This window comes from Phalangium opilio, unplaced genomic scaffold (genome assembly GCF_054372755.1).
Source record: "Phalangium opilio isolate 3A_F unplaced genomic scaffold, DU_Popi_V2 ptg000042l_1, whole genome shotgun sequence".
Lineage (NCBI taxonomy): Eukaryota > Metazoa > Arthropoda > Arachnida > Opiliones > Phalangiidae > Phalangium > Phalangium opilio.
In genome coordinates, this window is record NW_028324166.1 from 1992254 (window position 1) to 2009538 (window position 17285).

A 17285-nucleotide genomic window follows, 5' to 3' on the forward strand; every position below is an offset into this window, starting at 1 on the left:
CCAAAGGAGTAGCAGCCATATCTCTACTTAGAGGCATGATAAACTTATGGCAGCGTATATAGATACAATGGTCAAGGAGAAAAGAAAAAATGCTATGGACATAATCAAATACTAAGCACAGGTTGTTGATTTTGAGTCGTATGGTGATAGGGTCAATTTTGAGTGTGGAGAGACGTTGAGGGGCTGGGTAGTTACTAATTTTATGCGGGAGCTTGGAGTAAGCATTTCGGGCCTTTTGTAATAATTGGATATCGGTTAATAAGTGAGGGGACCAAATAGGTGAACAATAGTCAATGAGAGGAAGGACCAGTGATTCGTAGAGCGTTTTAATAAGGGGTATGGAGCTGAAGTTTAAGTTACGGCGAATTAAGCCTGTCAAACTCCTAATACGCTTGGACATTTTATTAGTGCGAACAGAGTGCCTGAGCGGAGTGCGCGCATCTTTCTCTGTCCTCTTATTGTCAGAAACGATGAACCGGTGCGTTTGATTTCCCGTTTAATTAGTTTCATCAGCGACGTATAAAATTTGTTAGTTTTTAAATATTCATTGGAAATGCTGAGAGGGGGGGTATGGACATCTGTTTGTAATCACGTACTATGAAGAACTTAAGGTATATCGGTGGGCCATCTTATATATCACCTTAATGATTTATGAAACCTCTAATACTGCGTTAGCAAATAATAGTTAACAATGCGAAACAAATATGCCACTCTAACCACACCTAGCTAATACGAAAGAATTTTCGTGACTTGTTTGAATACATCGCGATCGAATGAAAAGTAAGTATTTTTTAACTCTTACCTCGCTATTAAACCCTTTCCTAGAAACATGTGAAATAACTTGTAATGCTTGCTTTTGTTGATTTCTTTGCTATTGGTTAGGACAGCCTTGAATTAAGTGTTCAATTCGGCAGCAGTTAGCGGGGTCAGTCCCAAATTTCTTGCCACACTTTGAAAAAGCCCTTACCTTTATTAGCTCTGGGTCAACTAAAAAAATCATTTTCTGATTGGAAATATTGAAATTGAAAAGTCCTTCCTGGCGAAATATTGAAGCCATTCCCATAAGGGTTTCCAACCAATCTAAAAATAGCAAAACCCATTATCAGGGTTGAGGAAAAATTGTCACTAAAATGGACCACACAAAGTAAATAATTCAATATCGTTACAAATTCAGAATTAGTCGCTATTATGTAATGAAATTAATGCTCGCCATTCCTGAATATCTACATCCTATGAAAAACATTAACATGTACAAAAATGGGCCAAGCCTCGCCTCGTGCCCTTTCCGCCGTAAAACGTTCTGAGATCCCATGTAGAGCCAAGTCTGCCTTTTGTTCTCATTCAATCGCCAATTGAACAATTATGTTATAAATTAAGCCCTTTTCCTAATTAATAACCAATATTCTTTGACTCTATCATAATTATACATCTTTGTTCGTATCAAAAATATCGTGACTTGGCAATCGCAGGTAAGTAATATTAAAAGGAAGTCGAGGGGATATTCACTAAATCGTTGCCGATTATAAAATAATCGAAGGGATATTCACTAAATCGTTGCCGATTTTAAAATAATCGAAGGGGATGACCTGCGCTTGCCAAGTCACGATATTTTTGATACGAACAAAGATGTATAATTATGATAGAGTCAAAGAATATTGGTTATTAATTAGGAAAAGGACTTAATTTATAACATAATTGTTCAATTGGCGATTGAATGAGAACAAAAGGCAGACTTGGCTCTACATGGGATCTCAGAACGTTTTACGGCGGAAAGGGCACGAGGCGAGGCTTGGCCCATTTTTGTACATGTTAATGTTTTTCATAGGATCTCACTTCTTTTTGTAGACCCTCTCGTTATACTTCGGTAGTTATATATATTGTACGCGATATCCAATATAAGAATGTAGTATCAGTTACGACACATTTATTTAAACTACTACTCTTATTAGCTTTAATATATATTTAACTTTCGGTTAACTTTGGACCATTACGTCCTTTCATCAAGAACACACACTATTTCTGTTGAAAAGACGGCAGCGCCATCTAGTTTTAAAATAAAGAACTAAAGAACAATTTTATAAAAATTTAAGGATGTTTTAATTTTTCTGTGCTTTATAAAATAAATGAAAACTAAATCCTGAATTTTTAGTTTCTATCTACCCTAGAAGTCTTAGAATTTTGATGATCGGTGAGTGAGTGAGTGACAAAATAAGGTAAATTTCACCTTCGATATTTCGAAAAGTATATAGGGTAGGAACTTGAAATTTGGAAACTATAGCTAGGATTGACAGTCCTCGCGGCAAGCAAAATTTCAGACTTTTACCTATACCCATCATGAAGTTACAGTGAGCTTAAAAGTGTCGTGAGTTGCTTCGAGAAAAGGGTGTCAGTGCTCGACTTGGAACACTGCAAACCTAAATTCTACGCACACGTTGACACTATACCTTCATATCCTAAGGTGTTTCACATTGTCAATTCAGATGTCTTGATTTTCACTAATTTATAGGGATGAACCGGTACCGATACCATATCGGTATCGGCACCGATACTCGGGGTTTCCCGATAGTATCGGATCGGTTGGTTCGATACCGATACTAAACCGATACTCGTTTAAAATGCGTTATATGGCGCTACATGACATTTTTAGTTCTTTTCGTAACGTAATGATGGTGATAATATCTCATTTCTATGAATTACAATCGTGACGAGTTCTCATTTATATAAAAAGTACCTGAATTCAGTTTATCTAACAACTAATAAGCGAAAATCTTTCTTAGTACGCGCCTGTAGGGATGAACCGATACCATATCGGTATCGGTTCATGTTTGTACCGGTATCGATCGGTATCGGGTTAAGCCTGGTATCGGCCATCTCTAGTAAAAAGGTTAATTTATTTTCTCAGGGATCCATGTAATTGTAGAAGTGGGAATAGAGAACGGTCTTTCCTTCAGTCCGACTCATAGCCCAGTACAGAGTCCCTCCTAGAGGGCTGCAAAGTGAAAAAAGTCATTCCCAAAGCCTGCCAACTCCAATGGTAAAATTTTCACAAACGCCACTGCCACCCTAACGCCATCGTTATATTTTCAACTCCTCCCTAACGCCACACTAAAGTTCATTTCATTTTTGAATCCCTGCCAAAGCCAATTGTGAAGTTTCACACGAATTCCAATCCCTGCCAAAGCCGATTAACAGATTTAAAAATCTTTCCTATCCCTACCAAAGCCAATTGATAAATTCAATAATATTCCCAATCCCTGCCGAAGCCAATGTGAAATTGGACAATTTTTCCAATCCCTGCCAAAGCCAATGAGAAATCCGACAAGTTCTCTAATAATCCCTGCCAAAGCCAATGAGATATGCGACAAGTTTTCTAATCCTTGACCAAACTAATGAGATATCCGGATTATCCGACAAGTTTTCCCATCTCTGCCAAAGCCAATGAGAGCTTCAACAAACTTTCTTACTCCAAACACAAAAGCATTTAACCTAACTAATTTTCATTTATATTTACCCCTACGTTTCCCAGCCGGCCGTGTGGTATATTATGAACTTAAATATTATGAAGGTTTTCCAACGTTATCCCACTGCATTTTTTCAATTATTTTTATTATAAACTCGAACATTGTTTATAATTGTAGTTTTCCTTTTTACGTTTAATCTAAGGCGACGGAAAAATTTATGACTCTCTAACTTAAAAAGAACAAATAGTTTTACTTTCGTTTTCTCTCGCACAGCAATGAAATTGATTTTATTTTGCGGCTGACGGCTGTACCAGCCGCGACCGTCATGTCCCGTCTGTGTGGGGTTGAACTTCATGCATCCCCCGCTTGCGCCAAAACAACCGCGTGGGGAATTCAAAGAGGAAAAATTGACTAATATCACTAATGCCACCCAACTCCGGTTGAATAAAATAAGGCTGGCTCTCAATGCCACCAACTCCATTTGGATACTATAAATGCCAACGCCAGCCAAAGCCACCTGAATCCAACAATAATCCAGTCCCGACCGACTCCCGTATAAGTTTTCAAAATATTTCCACTCCCTTCCGACTCCGTTTCATTTCAGAGATAATATTCCCAAAGCCACCCAAAGCCAAATTATTTATTTTACCCAACTCCAACTCCGACCAAAAATGAGGGAGTCCCTTGGCTTTCAATGGAGTTGGAGTTTTCCCAAAGCCTTTGCAGTCCTCTAGGACTCCCTCCCTTCAACACGTAATAAAACATTTTATATTATCTTATTGGCTCACTTAAACTACGTTTTGATGACGTTGCTGACGGGGACGGTGAAAAATACGTATTTCCTTTTTACCTCTGTCGCTATGACCCTTCCGCCTCTTCTTTCATACCCCCCCCCGTCCCGGGGAAGAGGGTCGAGGACTTTGACGCTCGCCCAATATGCCCTGCTCTCTATTCCTGCTTCTAACATTACACGAATACCTGATCTAAACTATTGGTTGAACGAGGTTAGTGTTCATGTTGAATTATAATTTTTTTAGAACAACATTGGCTACGAAAAAGTCTTATGAATTTGTCTTCATGGTACATTAACATCCTATAACTTGAACATTTGAAATAATTGTCAACATTGTTTAACACCTGTAATTCCGGTATATTTTACTATACAGAATAATAATGCGTAAGCTTGATAACTAGATGTCGCAACCGATATCTAGGAATTTAAGTTAAGTGGGTATTCAAACTGGAGTATTATCTCTATTCCATCTTTAAAACCAGGAAATCCTACCTCTTCTTGGACGGCATAATTGGTCCAGTTACTCATGCGTTGTCTGGGGTTAAAGGGGGATGGGCCAAAAATAGCTTTAGAAACATCGCATTCGCGTCACTATGCGTTTGAGTGCTGCACAGCTCAGTGAGTAATTTTACTCTTTACATAAAACTAGGTATTTAAATAAATCAAACTCACAAGTTGTAGAGGTGATTTCTTTGACGGGTGGAAATAGTTTTAGAAATCTGGCGTGACCAAAAGCGAAGACGGACTTGAAACCGTAATTGGGGTACGAATCCCAAATTCGCGGTAATGGAATACGTTTAAGCAGAGACGATATAAATGACATCAAATTATGAATCACTCCAAAAACGAAAAGCAATATTTTCAGCAACATGATTGTTGGTTGTTTGATGGAAAGACCAACTGAGCGATCAACACTTCGACCCTCGATGTTTATATATACTTAGGCTCGAGTCGAATTAATTTATTTTTAACTGTTAGTGAATTTCCAATTGTTGTGTAGAATTGTTTAAAGTCGACTTCATTACTGATTTACAATTTTAGCGAAATTTTTTCCTCAATTACCATCGAACATTTGTATTTAATTGTAGATTTGAGAACAATCTTATACGTGGCAAAATGAAAACATACGATTACAAGTAGTAATTACGACCTGTGTATTTCAAATATTCAGATTCTATTTTAAATAATGACTTTTCTATTGTAATTAGAAGTCGATTAAAATCGTTGAAACTTCCCGTATATATTTCGAAACGAGCCTGATTTCTGATGGAAAATTGAGGCGTATGAATACACGATGCAATATATCATCATGAGTTAATAATATGTTAGCTCCCTATAAGTTACTCAGGCTCCATAGGCGTAATGTATCCAGCGATTTCTTCTCATTTCGCCCGCGCGGGAAAAGAATCCGAATGTTGCGCTCTCTCTTGTCGAAAAAAAATCCCGCTCGTACGGCTCCTCGACCTCGAGTCGTCGGCAGCATTTTCACCAAGGGAGTGTTTTAGTCGTGAATGTTTATGTTTTAACAATTTAACATTAGATCATGGAGTTTGTGTCAGTACTGAGACAAAAAAATGCAGGAACTCAATGCAATTTGCCGATATTGATAAAGAATGCTAAAGATAAGAGTTGTTATTGTGTCTTGAAACCAGAAAATTATACAACTGAGCTAAATCCAATCCACTGATCTCTTAACTGTTTTCTTAACCGAGGCTACTGAGCGAAATATTTGGCTGCTTAAATAGCTCCGATATCAATGGCTAGCTTCCACTGCACGCGCTTCCGAAGAAAACCGGAAAGAAGAGTAAATAAGATTTTCGTTCACGTGGCAGCCGCAGAGCGTCGCATATAATTGGGAAGCCGGCGGCGCGGGAGAAAACGCTGGAGTATAAAAATGAATTGCGTGAGTAACTTATAGGGAGCTAACATATTATTAACTCATGATATCATAGTAAAGAAAATTGTGCTGATGAAGCTCACTTAATGATAAGGTGTTCTTGACTTTTCTATATATCTGGTCTTACCCTAATAATGTTTGGTTTCGCTGAAAGTCTTAGCGTGGACGATTTGCGGCATTTGCCTAGGAAACTGAAATTTTGCAGTGACATACGCAATAAGAAAGATGTTTTTGAATCCGCTGCCATTTTAGAAAATGTCAGCCGGAAATGTAGATATGCTACTTTCAGAGCAATGTTGATCTTATCTTTCAACCGATTTCAATGATAATTAAGGTATTGATGCTCTATGACCTATTATGGGTTTTATGGTTTTTGGAGTTGGATAGGCTTAGAACGGATTTATCCATTTAATTTTTGAAGCTATGATGTTCATCGCCGAGTTGATATCTATGTAAGAAAATAAAATGTAAATAATTTAAAATAAAATGAAACAAATTTAGCCTAAACCTTACCTTTAAAAGTGTTGATAATTCGAAATGGACGCTTTTGAAATCATCAAAGCCCTTAATACATAGATTTCTTCTTACGTGGAATCTTTAACAGGTAATTTTCTGGGTCTCTCTACTTGAATTAAAGGGGAGGCGTCGTAGAAACCATCACCCTTGACGTTTTGAACTATGAAACCACGTGATATTGACGTTGCTAGCAACCCGTGAAGAGACTCGCGCAACCTATGAGCGCCAAACCCGAATATAAACAAATTATACAAAAACGAGTTTTGCTTCGCAGTCCTTAAAAAACTGCATTTATACACAATCCGTGGCACTTTTTCAAACCGACAAAGGGCCAGAAATTAGAAATTATTTTATATATTGCAATTTGAAATTAAGTTTAATCGATATGAGAAATTTGGTTTTAATTGCGTAGTTCAAACATTTGTTATGATTAGAAAATTTTACAACAAAAACGGGTATGTTGTAAAATTTCTAATCATAACAAATGTTTGAACTACGCAATTTAAACCAAATTTCTCATATCGATTAAACTTAATTTCAAATTGCAATACATAAAATAATTTCTAATTTCTGGCCCTTTGTCGGTTTGAAAAAGTGCCACGGATTGTGTATAAATGCAGTTTTTTAAGGACTGCGAAGCAAAACTCGTTTTTGTATAATAATGTTCATGTTTAATTTTACACCTCAATGTCATTTCAAGGTTATTTTCTGTCTCCACCCATTACTATGACCATTCCCTGTATTCTAACCTGACTACTAAAATAATAATTATGGTAATTATAGCCACAAATATTCATGAGAACTTTAGGATCATTATATATTCAAAGGCAATATTTTAAATTTCAAGACAATTTAATATTATACCAGGGATCCATGTAATTTTAGAAGCAGGAATAGAGAACGGTTAGTATTTACTTCAGTCCGACTCATAGCCCAGTATAGAGCCCCTCCCTTCAACACATAACGGAGATATTAAATTATCTTATTGGCTATCACTTAAAATACGTTTTGATGACGTTGCTGACGGGGACGTCGAAAAATACGTATTTACTTTTTACCTCTGTCGCTATGACCCGCCTCATCTTTCACAACCCCTTCCCGGGGAAGGGGGTCGTGGACTTTGACGCGCGCCCAAATAGACCTTAATAGAAAGTTTTTACGGCTTGCGCACCTTGTTGATTTGTCCCGCCGCGCCTGCGCATTATAACAGCCATACGTCACCAAAATTCTCTCTGACGTGACGTCACTAAACTCCTCAGATCCCTCTATTATACCTAAGAATAGTTCGGCATAATATGAACATTTCAATCAAGATTTGCTGGCACAAAGTAGAGAAACACAAACGAGGAACAAACGCGTTAAAAAAGCCCACCATTTTATCAGTCTGCTTTATCTCTCCAAATCTTGCCTCCAGTTCGTGTTTTTTATAACACAAAACTGGCTGAACTGAACTGACTCAATTTGAACTACAAGAGGGGCCAAGTACGCATAATTCCATTAGAACTTTCTGTAAAGGCCTATTACCCTGTTCTCTATTCCTGCTTCAAAAATTATATCTTAAAAGTATGGCGTTTTTTTTTTCAAGTACCAAACGTCTGCATTAACGTCACGGAGAGGTTAGAATTCAAACGTCAACAATAGCTATGTTTAAAATGATTTTAGGAATAAAGTATCTTAAAACGACTTAACTAGAATTAAGGGAAATTAATTACTATTAATATAATTATTATCAATTATATTTGTTTAATTTTTTAAGAAAAACGTCTTAGTTGGGTATCGACTCGGAGAGGTTTATTTTAGTTTCCCAACTTGTTTATTATTACCAGTACAATAGGGCTTATTTTCCACTATATACGAATTATCTTAGTCCGCGCTTAGTTGAAAAGCTAAGCCAAGGTATAGAGTTTAGAGAGACTTCTTAATATTATGCATGGCTATTATTTAAATTCCATTATATGGCTATTATTTAAGTCCCATTACGTGAAGATTACTTGGCCATTTATGAACAATAAGGAAGTACTTGAGAAAAATATTTTGGTTGAATCAAAAAAAAAACCAAAAAACAACTGTACGTAAAATATTTCCTTGCCTTAAAGCGAAGGGACCTTGAAGCAGTTAATCAGCAATTATTTCAGTATTGATTAGCCAGGATAAATCACGGTTAGAACGTCACTGACTGATATGAAAGTTTGAAAGTGTGGTTATTACCGATTAACTGTTTTCCGATACGAAAATTAATTAAATATTTTAGCCACATTATTTGTAAATCTACGCTTAACATGGTAAAGAAGTTGAAAAATTAATTCCAGTAGTTTGAAAACTTGTATCTGCTGAGATTAAAGCGTGGTTTTTACTTGACGTAAATCACGACTTTTCGTCAAGCGACAACCGCTGGATAGAAATTACGTTGAGTATGGTGATATTAGATTTCTATAATTTTTTTGGTCGCGTTCAACGTTAACGCTCAGCGCGAGCCAATCAGCAATAAGCTTGAGTCGTGACGTCATTTTCGACCATGCATGTTCGGAAGAGGACGTCCGTGGTCCGCCATGTTAACGTAGTTCCTAAGCCGGGAGTGTTGCGCACACCTGTAAGCCAAGCTTCTGGGCAGCAAAGTTTGAGGATATAAGACACATGTCGGCGATCCTACCCTATAGGTGCTGACTGCCTCGTGTCCGCCGGAAGTAACTTGACCCCCACACCCCTTCCGTCATCTCCCAAGTAAACCTCATTTCCTTCCCCTGCTTACACACATACTGAAACCTGAATAATCGCATCTTTGTCGCGGACCAATGGACCCAAGTTACATTGAAACCTCCAAAAAAGAACTTTAGTTCCTAATCGAGTCACTTACTAGTGCAAATCCCTGAGGATGCCGAAGTTCAATGCTGAAAGTTTCATTGGAGGGGTTCGGAACCATCCATATCTTTATGATATGGGACACAAAGATTACAAAGGTAGACAATAGATGGGTAGCAATTGGTGCAGTGTTCAGTTTATCTGGTATTAAGCCTTAGTTCCATTATATACGCAGAATGAAAACGCTATAACGCTGGGCGACAACGTAAAAATCAAATCAAAGAAGTTTTTTCCGGTCAAATGAAAACCATGCTTAACTGAAGGAATGTTTACGATACTTCAATTCTGAAGTAAAGTTGTTTACTTTTAAAGAAGGCGGTGCATGACTTCCAACTTTTTGGGGTATTTAGTAATTCATTCTTATTTGACTAGCTCAGTACATTTAATAAGATTTAGTTCAGTACTTTCATTTAAAGTAAGGATATTCCCTTCATACAGAAATGACGCAGTTGAAGCTCGGCAAGGTTTCAATAACAAGAGAGATTTGAAGGATGTGTCCGAGGGGTTAGTCACTTGAATAATCAGGTGTACAAAACCGCAGAAATAATCTCCTCTTTAATCACACATAATAAATTGAGGAATTCGAAAATCCAAAACAAAAATCATAATCAGTTGAAATAGAAATAATCACTGCATTCATTGTAATTCACGAAGAATCCAGTGGTAATCACGGCATTCACCAAAAAAATCACCCGAATTCGTTGGAATTCAAACGGAAATCACAAGTAATCTACGGCAATAACGGGAAATCAGTGTAAAGATTATGGATATCAAAGAAAATATTCGTAATCACAGAAATCAAGGAATTCGTTCGGTAATCATCGGAATTCACATAAAAATTCAGAAATCAGTAATTAGGTGTACAAAATTTTGGCGAATGACTAGCCCCTCGGATGTGTCTTAACCATGTTGTTCTTTTTTTTTTTTCAATTTCGTTATGTCTGTAGTTTAGAAATTACACAAATGACGTAGTATACCATCATAAAATAAAGAGTAAAAATAATTATAACACTTTTCAATAAAAGTGCGATTAAGAGTTAGAATCAAACGTATTAACTCATTGTTATTGGCTCTTTTATGAAGTGAACAGAAGAGAAAATCATTAAGCAGGTTTTAATTGAGGGGGGGGCGGGATTTTTGTCTTTAGAAATATTATAATAATATTTGATAATATCAGAAGGGTATAATAGAAGAAGGATGACATTCTGTACCCTCTTAATACTTTAGTTGTGTAACGTCATTTTCCCAGGCTCATCCTTTTTGTTTGCCCTCCCGCTCATCAAACTTCAGATGGGTATCGCGCCGTAGGGTGAATTCTGTAATCGTTGAGCACTAAGTCCTCAGCAATCAACCCACAAACCTCGTCTTGAAGTGGGGCAAAAATCCACAGCGCGTCTTGCCAAATAGTTAAATGCTAATAGAGTAATGTTGAGGGAACTATTTATTGCTTGTGTGATTCGGTTTAGTAACCTTGCTCCGAATGTTCCGGTGTTGGGAAAAATGATGTTGCACTTACCCCGCTTTGTGGTACACTTCTCTCGATGTGAAGTATATATAAACTTCTGATAATATTGAAAGAAATGAGTGAAGGCTATCTATATGTTCTACCTCTATAGTTCTTCACATGTATAGGTAATTCTGTGGCAGGAGCCGTTTGTTCAAAAAAGCTCATCTTAGTAGTAGACGCCCTACTACTTCTTATTTTAAATTTTATGAGATAAACATCTTTTTGCTGACATAGTAGGATCAGAGAGAATTTATAATAGGGAGTGGAAGCTCTTGCCCTTGACAGTGGAAGCTCTTGCCCTTGACAGTGGAAGCTCTTGCCCTTTACAGTGCTAAATACTATGTAGCTCCAAAGAGAATATACCAAGAGGAGCAGAAACTTTGTAAATAGGGAACGGCTCTGAATTTGGAGAAACTAGTTCCGGTTGTTCACGTGACCATGTCGTCTACTTTAAAATTACCTTTTGTACGCCAACGGTCAATCCATAGATCAACCCTTTTCCACCACTAAAAATAAGCAGCCGACATAATTTAACCAATAAATGGCGTCGCTGCTTAGATAATCAACAAAAACCGGATCAAATTACTCCAAAACCGTGGCCAGGCTTTTAAAAAACCTTATGAAAGGCTAGACTTTCTGCTCCTCTTGGTATATTCTCTTTGGTAGCTCGAACAAGTAGGCTGCGACGCTAAATCTGGCCTGGCCAGGTAAATTTCCGGTCACGTGACACTCCTTTAATTTTAAAGTTTGCCTTCAATCACTGTTGGTTGTACAATTACCCAATAAGGGTTTGCGATTTCGAGTGCGACTGACGCCATTTGGAGTTATTTTAAGTCAGACGTTTCCCTTTCCCTAAAAAGGTAGTGTCCATCTCCCTAGAGACCCTCCCGCAACATTCTAGAACCGCCCTAGAAGGAGGGGTCACAAACATTTATACCGAAAATAGACCTGGACAGTTTTGTTGATCACGTGATTTTTAAGCTACATAATATTCCTCAGTTTCTTCTCCCTACTATAAATTCTCTCTGGTAGGATTAGGCGTCCGATAAACTAGAGCGTGCAAAGTTCAATCTTATCTAATTTTGTAAATGATACATGGTTTTAATTTAAATATTAGTCACTTTATATGCTCTTTCAAAAATTACAAGCCAAAGATACAAAATTTTCCTTTAATTAATTCGTGGATTTCTTTTAATTAATCCGTGACTTTCCTTTAATTAATCCATGACTTTCCTTTAAATAATCCGTGGCTTTCTTTTAATTAATCTGTGCGGCTTTCTTTTAATTAATCCGTCGCTTTCTTTTAATTAATCCGTGACTTTCTTTTAATTAATCCGTGACTTTCTTTTAATTAATCCGTGACTTTCTTTTAATTAATCCGTGGCTTTCTTTTAATTAATCTGTGCGGCTTTCTTTTAATTAATCTGTGCGGCTTTCTTTTAATTATTCTGTGCGGCTTTCTTTTAATTAATCTGTGCGGCTTTCTTTTAATTAATCCGTCGCATTCCATAAGTTAATCAAAACGTATAAGATGACGTAAATTAACACTTGTATGTCATTGACTCTGTAATGACCACGTTCCATTGACCTTGATAACAAGTTTTGATTTCGTTTAACCTTTATATAACTATAGTAAATCAGTATATAACAACAATAAATTCAAATTTCAATTAGGTACTTAATAGTAAAGGCAAGAATATTTAACTCGTTTTAGGTTTTTAGCTATTCTATTCATCCTGTTCGCTAAACACTTTCTTGATCTTAATGGTGTTCCAAAGAGAGTCACCACACAGAAACTTTCCCACACGATAAAAGGCTTTTCTGGTTGAAATAACTTTGAATATTCCAATAATACTGCCTAACTTTGGAATATACACCAAGTCCTTTTCCGTTAAAACCCCTTTGGTAATCTCTTCAGCTACCGTTTCCGGTTTAATCATAGGCAGAAGTCCATCGAAAACGGTTTCGAAAAGTGGGGTATTGCTGAAAAAGGGGCAAACGATGGTCGTTTTAACACCAGTTTTGCCCAGTTCAATCAATTCCAGCGAGATGCTATCCATCAGCCCAATTAAAGCGTGCTTTGAGCTGGAATACGCTGTACATCGTGGTACGCCGTGAAGACCCGCCACCGAGGATATGCAAACAATGTGTCCGTGATTATTGTCAATCATGTTGGGTAGAAAGGCCTTCAAGGTCCAGAAATGAGCCATTGTGTTGACTACCATGACTTTCTCCAAAAGGGCGTCCGTTGTATTCAGGAAAAATTTGGAGTGGGCGATGCCAGCATTATTGATTAAGATAGTGACATCTCCTACTTGTTCCCGGACCAATTGGGCCGTTCTATAGACCTCCTCTTTGTTCGAGACGTCCACGATGTAGCAGTCTATCTTGGAACCTTCTTTCTCTACCAGTTTCTTTGTTTCTTGGCAACCGGCTTCATCTACGTCCCATACGACGATTCTTGCCCCCAATTTAGCGAAATTTATTGATAGTAACCGTCCGAATCCGCTGCCACCTCCCGTGACTAGAACTATTTCACCTTTAAAGATAAAATTCAATATTTAATATTTCACTATAGATAATATGAATAATTACAATTAGAGATGTAAAATTACTGTAATTTCTAAAAACGGTAATTTACACGTCAAATACGTAATACGTCAAAGTTCTTTAACAAAACGAACTTTATACTAAAATTCTAAAGTGTGAAAGTACCAGAATTTTTCGACTTCCAAAATCATTGCCCCATTTACGGTTTGAATCCATGAAGTCTCCTGTACTACATATTTATTTAACGGTTTTTCGTGTATCTGGCGGGAACACACTAACTAACTAACTAACCAAACAACTGAGTATCGGCTCATAATCTGCGTTGCATCTATAATAACCACAGATAGATAATAACTAGTTCCTAGAAATATCACATGAGTGGCCAAGAGATCTGCTCGAAAACCTCAAGTTCAGACTTCGTATCGAAACAAACTATACCAAGACTCCTTATGCTACATCCTCCTAGGACCGACAGTGGGCAAAAATAGGCCTACCGTAATTTAAATCTTTTTTAACTATTTTTCCTTCAAAAGTTCCTTCCAGTAAAAATAAAAAGAATTTTCTGAAATTGTTACCTTTGACCGATTACTTGTTTTTCAAACTGTATGGAGTCAGATTTGACACAAATAATTTCACAATGTCCACTACAAGGAGTATAACACTCCAGATGAAATTCTGGATCACATTAATTCTAGTTACGGCCATGATTAACTATAAAACTTCCGTCTTTCACTAACAATGCGTACGATAGAGGTTTATATCTTCCCGTCTCACTGATGATTTTGAATGTGGCAGCGATCTTTCTCTTCTCTTTTATGTCAGCTCAGTTTGATTTCTTCGATGACGACGTACTTTGAAGTTGGAAATTCTCCGGCCTCGATTTCCCCTAAAATTAACATAAGCCACAGCCATCCAGCTATTGACTCAGTCCTCAGTTATTCGATACTCAGTACAGTTGAGATAAGTGTACGAGTATTGTTATGAATGTATTCTTTTTAAACGTGAATGTATGTACATTTAAACTAGAGTCGCAACTCAGACCACCTAACCCATGAACAGGCAACTGAATAGGGAGCTAGGTTTGCTTAGAGCAACGCCTGACACTAGCGTTATGGCGGCGGATGTTAAAATTTTTTCACCAAACCGTATGTTTAGAATTTATTAAATCCTAAACTAATTAATTTAATTTTATCTTATCAATAGATATAGATAGGGCAAATTTCCTTCTATGAGTGGTAATAATGGCATGTTTTTATTTGTCATAGAAGTATTTAAAAAATTAAATACTTACAACTCAAAAACACCAAAAAATCTAAGGAAGGGCCTTAATGCATTTCCAATTGTTGTGTAGAACCGTTTAAAGTTGGCTTCATTACTGATTTACAATTTTAGCGAAAAGTTTTTCCTCAATTACCATCGAACATTTGTATTTAGTTGTAGATTTGAGAACCATCTTAAACTTGCCAAAAAAACACCCGATTACAAGTACTAATTACGACCTGCGTATTTTTAAATATTCAGATTCCATTTAAAATAATGGCTTTTCTATTGTAATTAGAAGTCGATTAAAATCGTTGAAACTTCCCGTATTTCTTTCGAAACGCGCCTGATTTCTGATGGAAAATTGAGGCGTATGAATACACGATGCAATATATCATAGTAAAGAAAATTGTGCTGATGAAGCTCACTTAATGATAAGGTGTTTCTTGACTTTTCTATGTATCTGCTCTTTCCCTAATAATGTTTGGTTTCGCTGAAAGAGTCTTAGCTTAGGAAGCTGAAATTTTGCAGTGACGTACGCAATAAGAAAGATTTTTCGAATCCGTCGCCATTTTGGAATATGTCAGCCGGAAATGTAAATATGCTACTTTCAGAGCAATGTTGATCTTATATTTCATTCAATTCCAGTGTTATTTAGCATGCTGATTATTTATATTCTATAAAGGGCTATGTAAGACTGTAAGTAAACAAAATATAAATAAAATGAAACAAATTTAGCCTAAACCTTCCCTTTAAAAGTGTTGATAATTCGAAATGGACACTCTTGAAATCATAAAAGCCCTTAATACATAAATTTCTTCTACTTGGAATCTTAAACAGGTCATTTTCTGGGTCTTTCTGCTTGAATTATAGGGAAGGCGTCGAAGAAATCGTCCCCCTGTCGTCAGGCATAATGTATATGAACTTAGAAACCACGTAATATTGGCGTAGCTAGCAACCCGTGACGAGACTGGCGCGACCTATGAGTGACGAACCCGAATGTAAACAAGTTCTTTTTGCGTGTTCTGAACGAGTAAACCCAGGGCTGACGGTTGTTTTATTTATGTCAATAGCCAATGAACAACGAGGAAGTAGAAGCGGGCGGCTTAACAAAGTTTTAGGCCCTTCTCCTTACCTTCAATCAGATATTACTATTTGCCTCTTAAATATTCCAAGTAGAAGAAATCTATGTTTTCCTATTACAGCTCGTAGATCACGTCAATTTTATAAAACTCTGATCATTAAGAAGACTCGACCCAAACCGCTTTATCTATATGACAATGCTTTGAAATGACAATGAAACGCAGATTGCCTTTCTTAATGACAATAAAAGGAAAGTTAAATTTTCATTATTAAGCTACGACGTAAGTTTAAAAGATATGTTCCAAAAGTATGACACTACCAATACTTCGTAATGCTGAGAGCTAGTTCGAGAACTTCAAGCGAGAATTGACTACACTCGGTTAGTTTTGCAGTCCATCTTCCTATGTACTAAGCCTTTGACAGCAGCGCCTGACCTACTTCATTTCACGATAAGGTCTCAGTAACCAGTGACAAACTTATGGAACATATCTTATGAACTTATGCTATATGCTTCAAATTAGAGATGAAAAAAGTTGGGAAAACCAAAATATTACCTCTCCGTGTCGAGAAGATTATAAACTTAAGTATCCAATGAAAACGTCGACTTTTTTGCCCTCATCCTTTCCCGGGCTTTGCGCTTCCGCATTTCATCCTTACTCTCAACATTATCTTCCTCCATTTTACATACAAAAATCAAATACTCACAAAAGGAAGCGGCAAAAACCTGCTGGCTCTTTACAACCACTTGATTTGACTTAATATCCAACTTCCAAACACAAATATTTTCTGGTAGATAAATTAACAACCTACAAGCAAAGAAAAATTCTCAAGAATGGCTCCCGAAATTTAATAGGTCTATTTTCAACTAGGTGGGCGTATCTGATTAGATTTAAAATATATATTTTTGAAATTTTTGGTCTGACTGTTATCTACACCTAGATGGTTTTCAGTCAAACAAACAAGGAGCATAAACACAATAGTGGAAGCTTCAGTCTTATTTAAAACATGTAAAACAATTATCATCTCTGCAAATAGCTTACACATGTCTTTTTTGCCAATGCCTAACCGTTTGGATTTTTCTAAAGCAATCTCAGCACCAAAAAATATTTTTTGATACAAAATAAATGTTTTATATTCTTATTAAGAATAAAACAAGAGGATAAAAAAGGTCTGTCCTCTCGTAATTTTATAAGCTTTTATCATGATTACTCTATACAATAACAAGGAGTATAAACCCATTAGTGGAAGCAGTATTTTTTTTTCGAAACAATCTCGCTTGTGTTTATCCTCTCTAGACTTCGCTAAAAACGTATTACTCCTACGTAAAATATTAATAGACAGGCAAGGATTCATACCATT

The 17285-nt window shown here is 36.7% G+C and overlaps 1 pseudogene; it reads right to left on the reverse strand.

Moving 5' to 3' along the window:
* Nucleotides 1-12616: 12616 nt before the first annotated feature.
* Nucleotides 12617-15036, reverse strand: LOC149678236 (short-chain dehydrogenase/reductase family 16C member 6 pseudogene; annotated as a pseudogene).
* Nucleotides 15037-17285: the final 2249 nt, after the last annotated feature.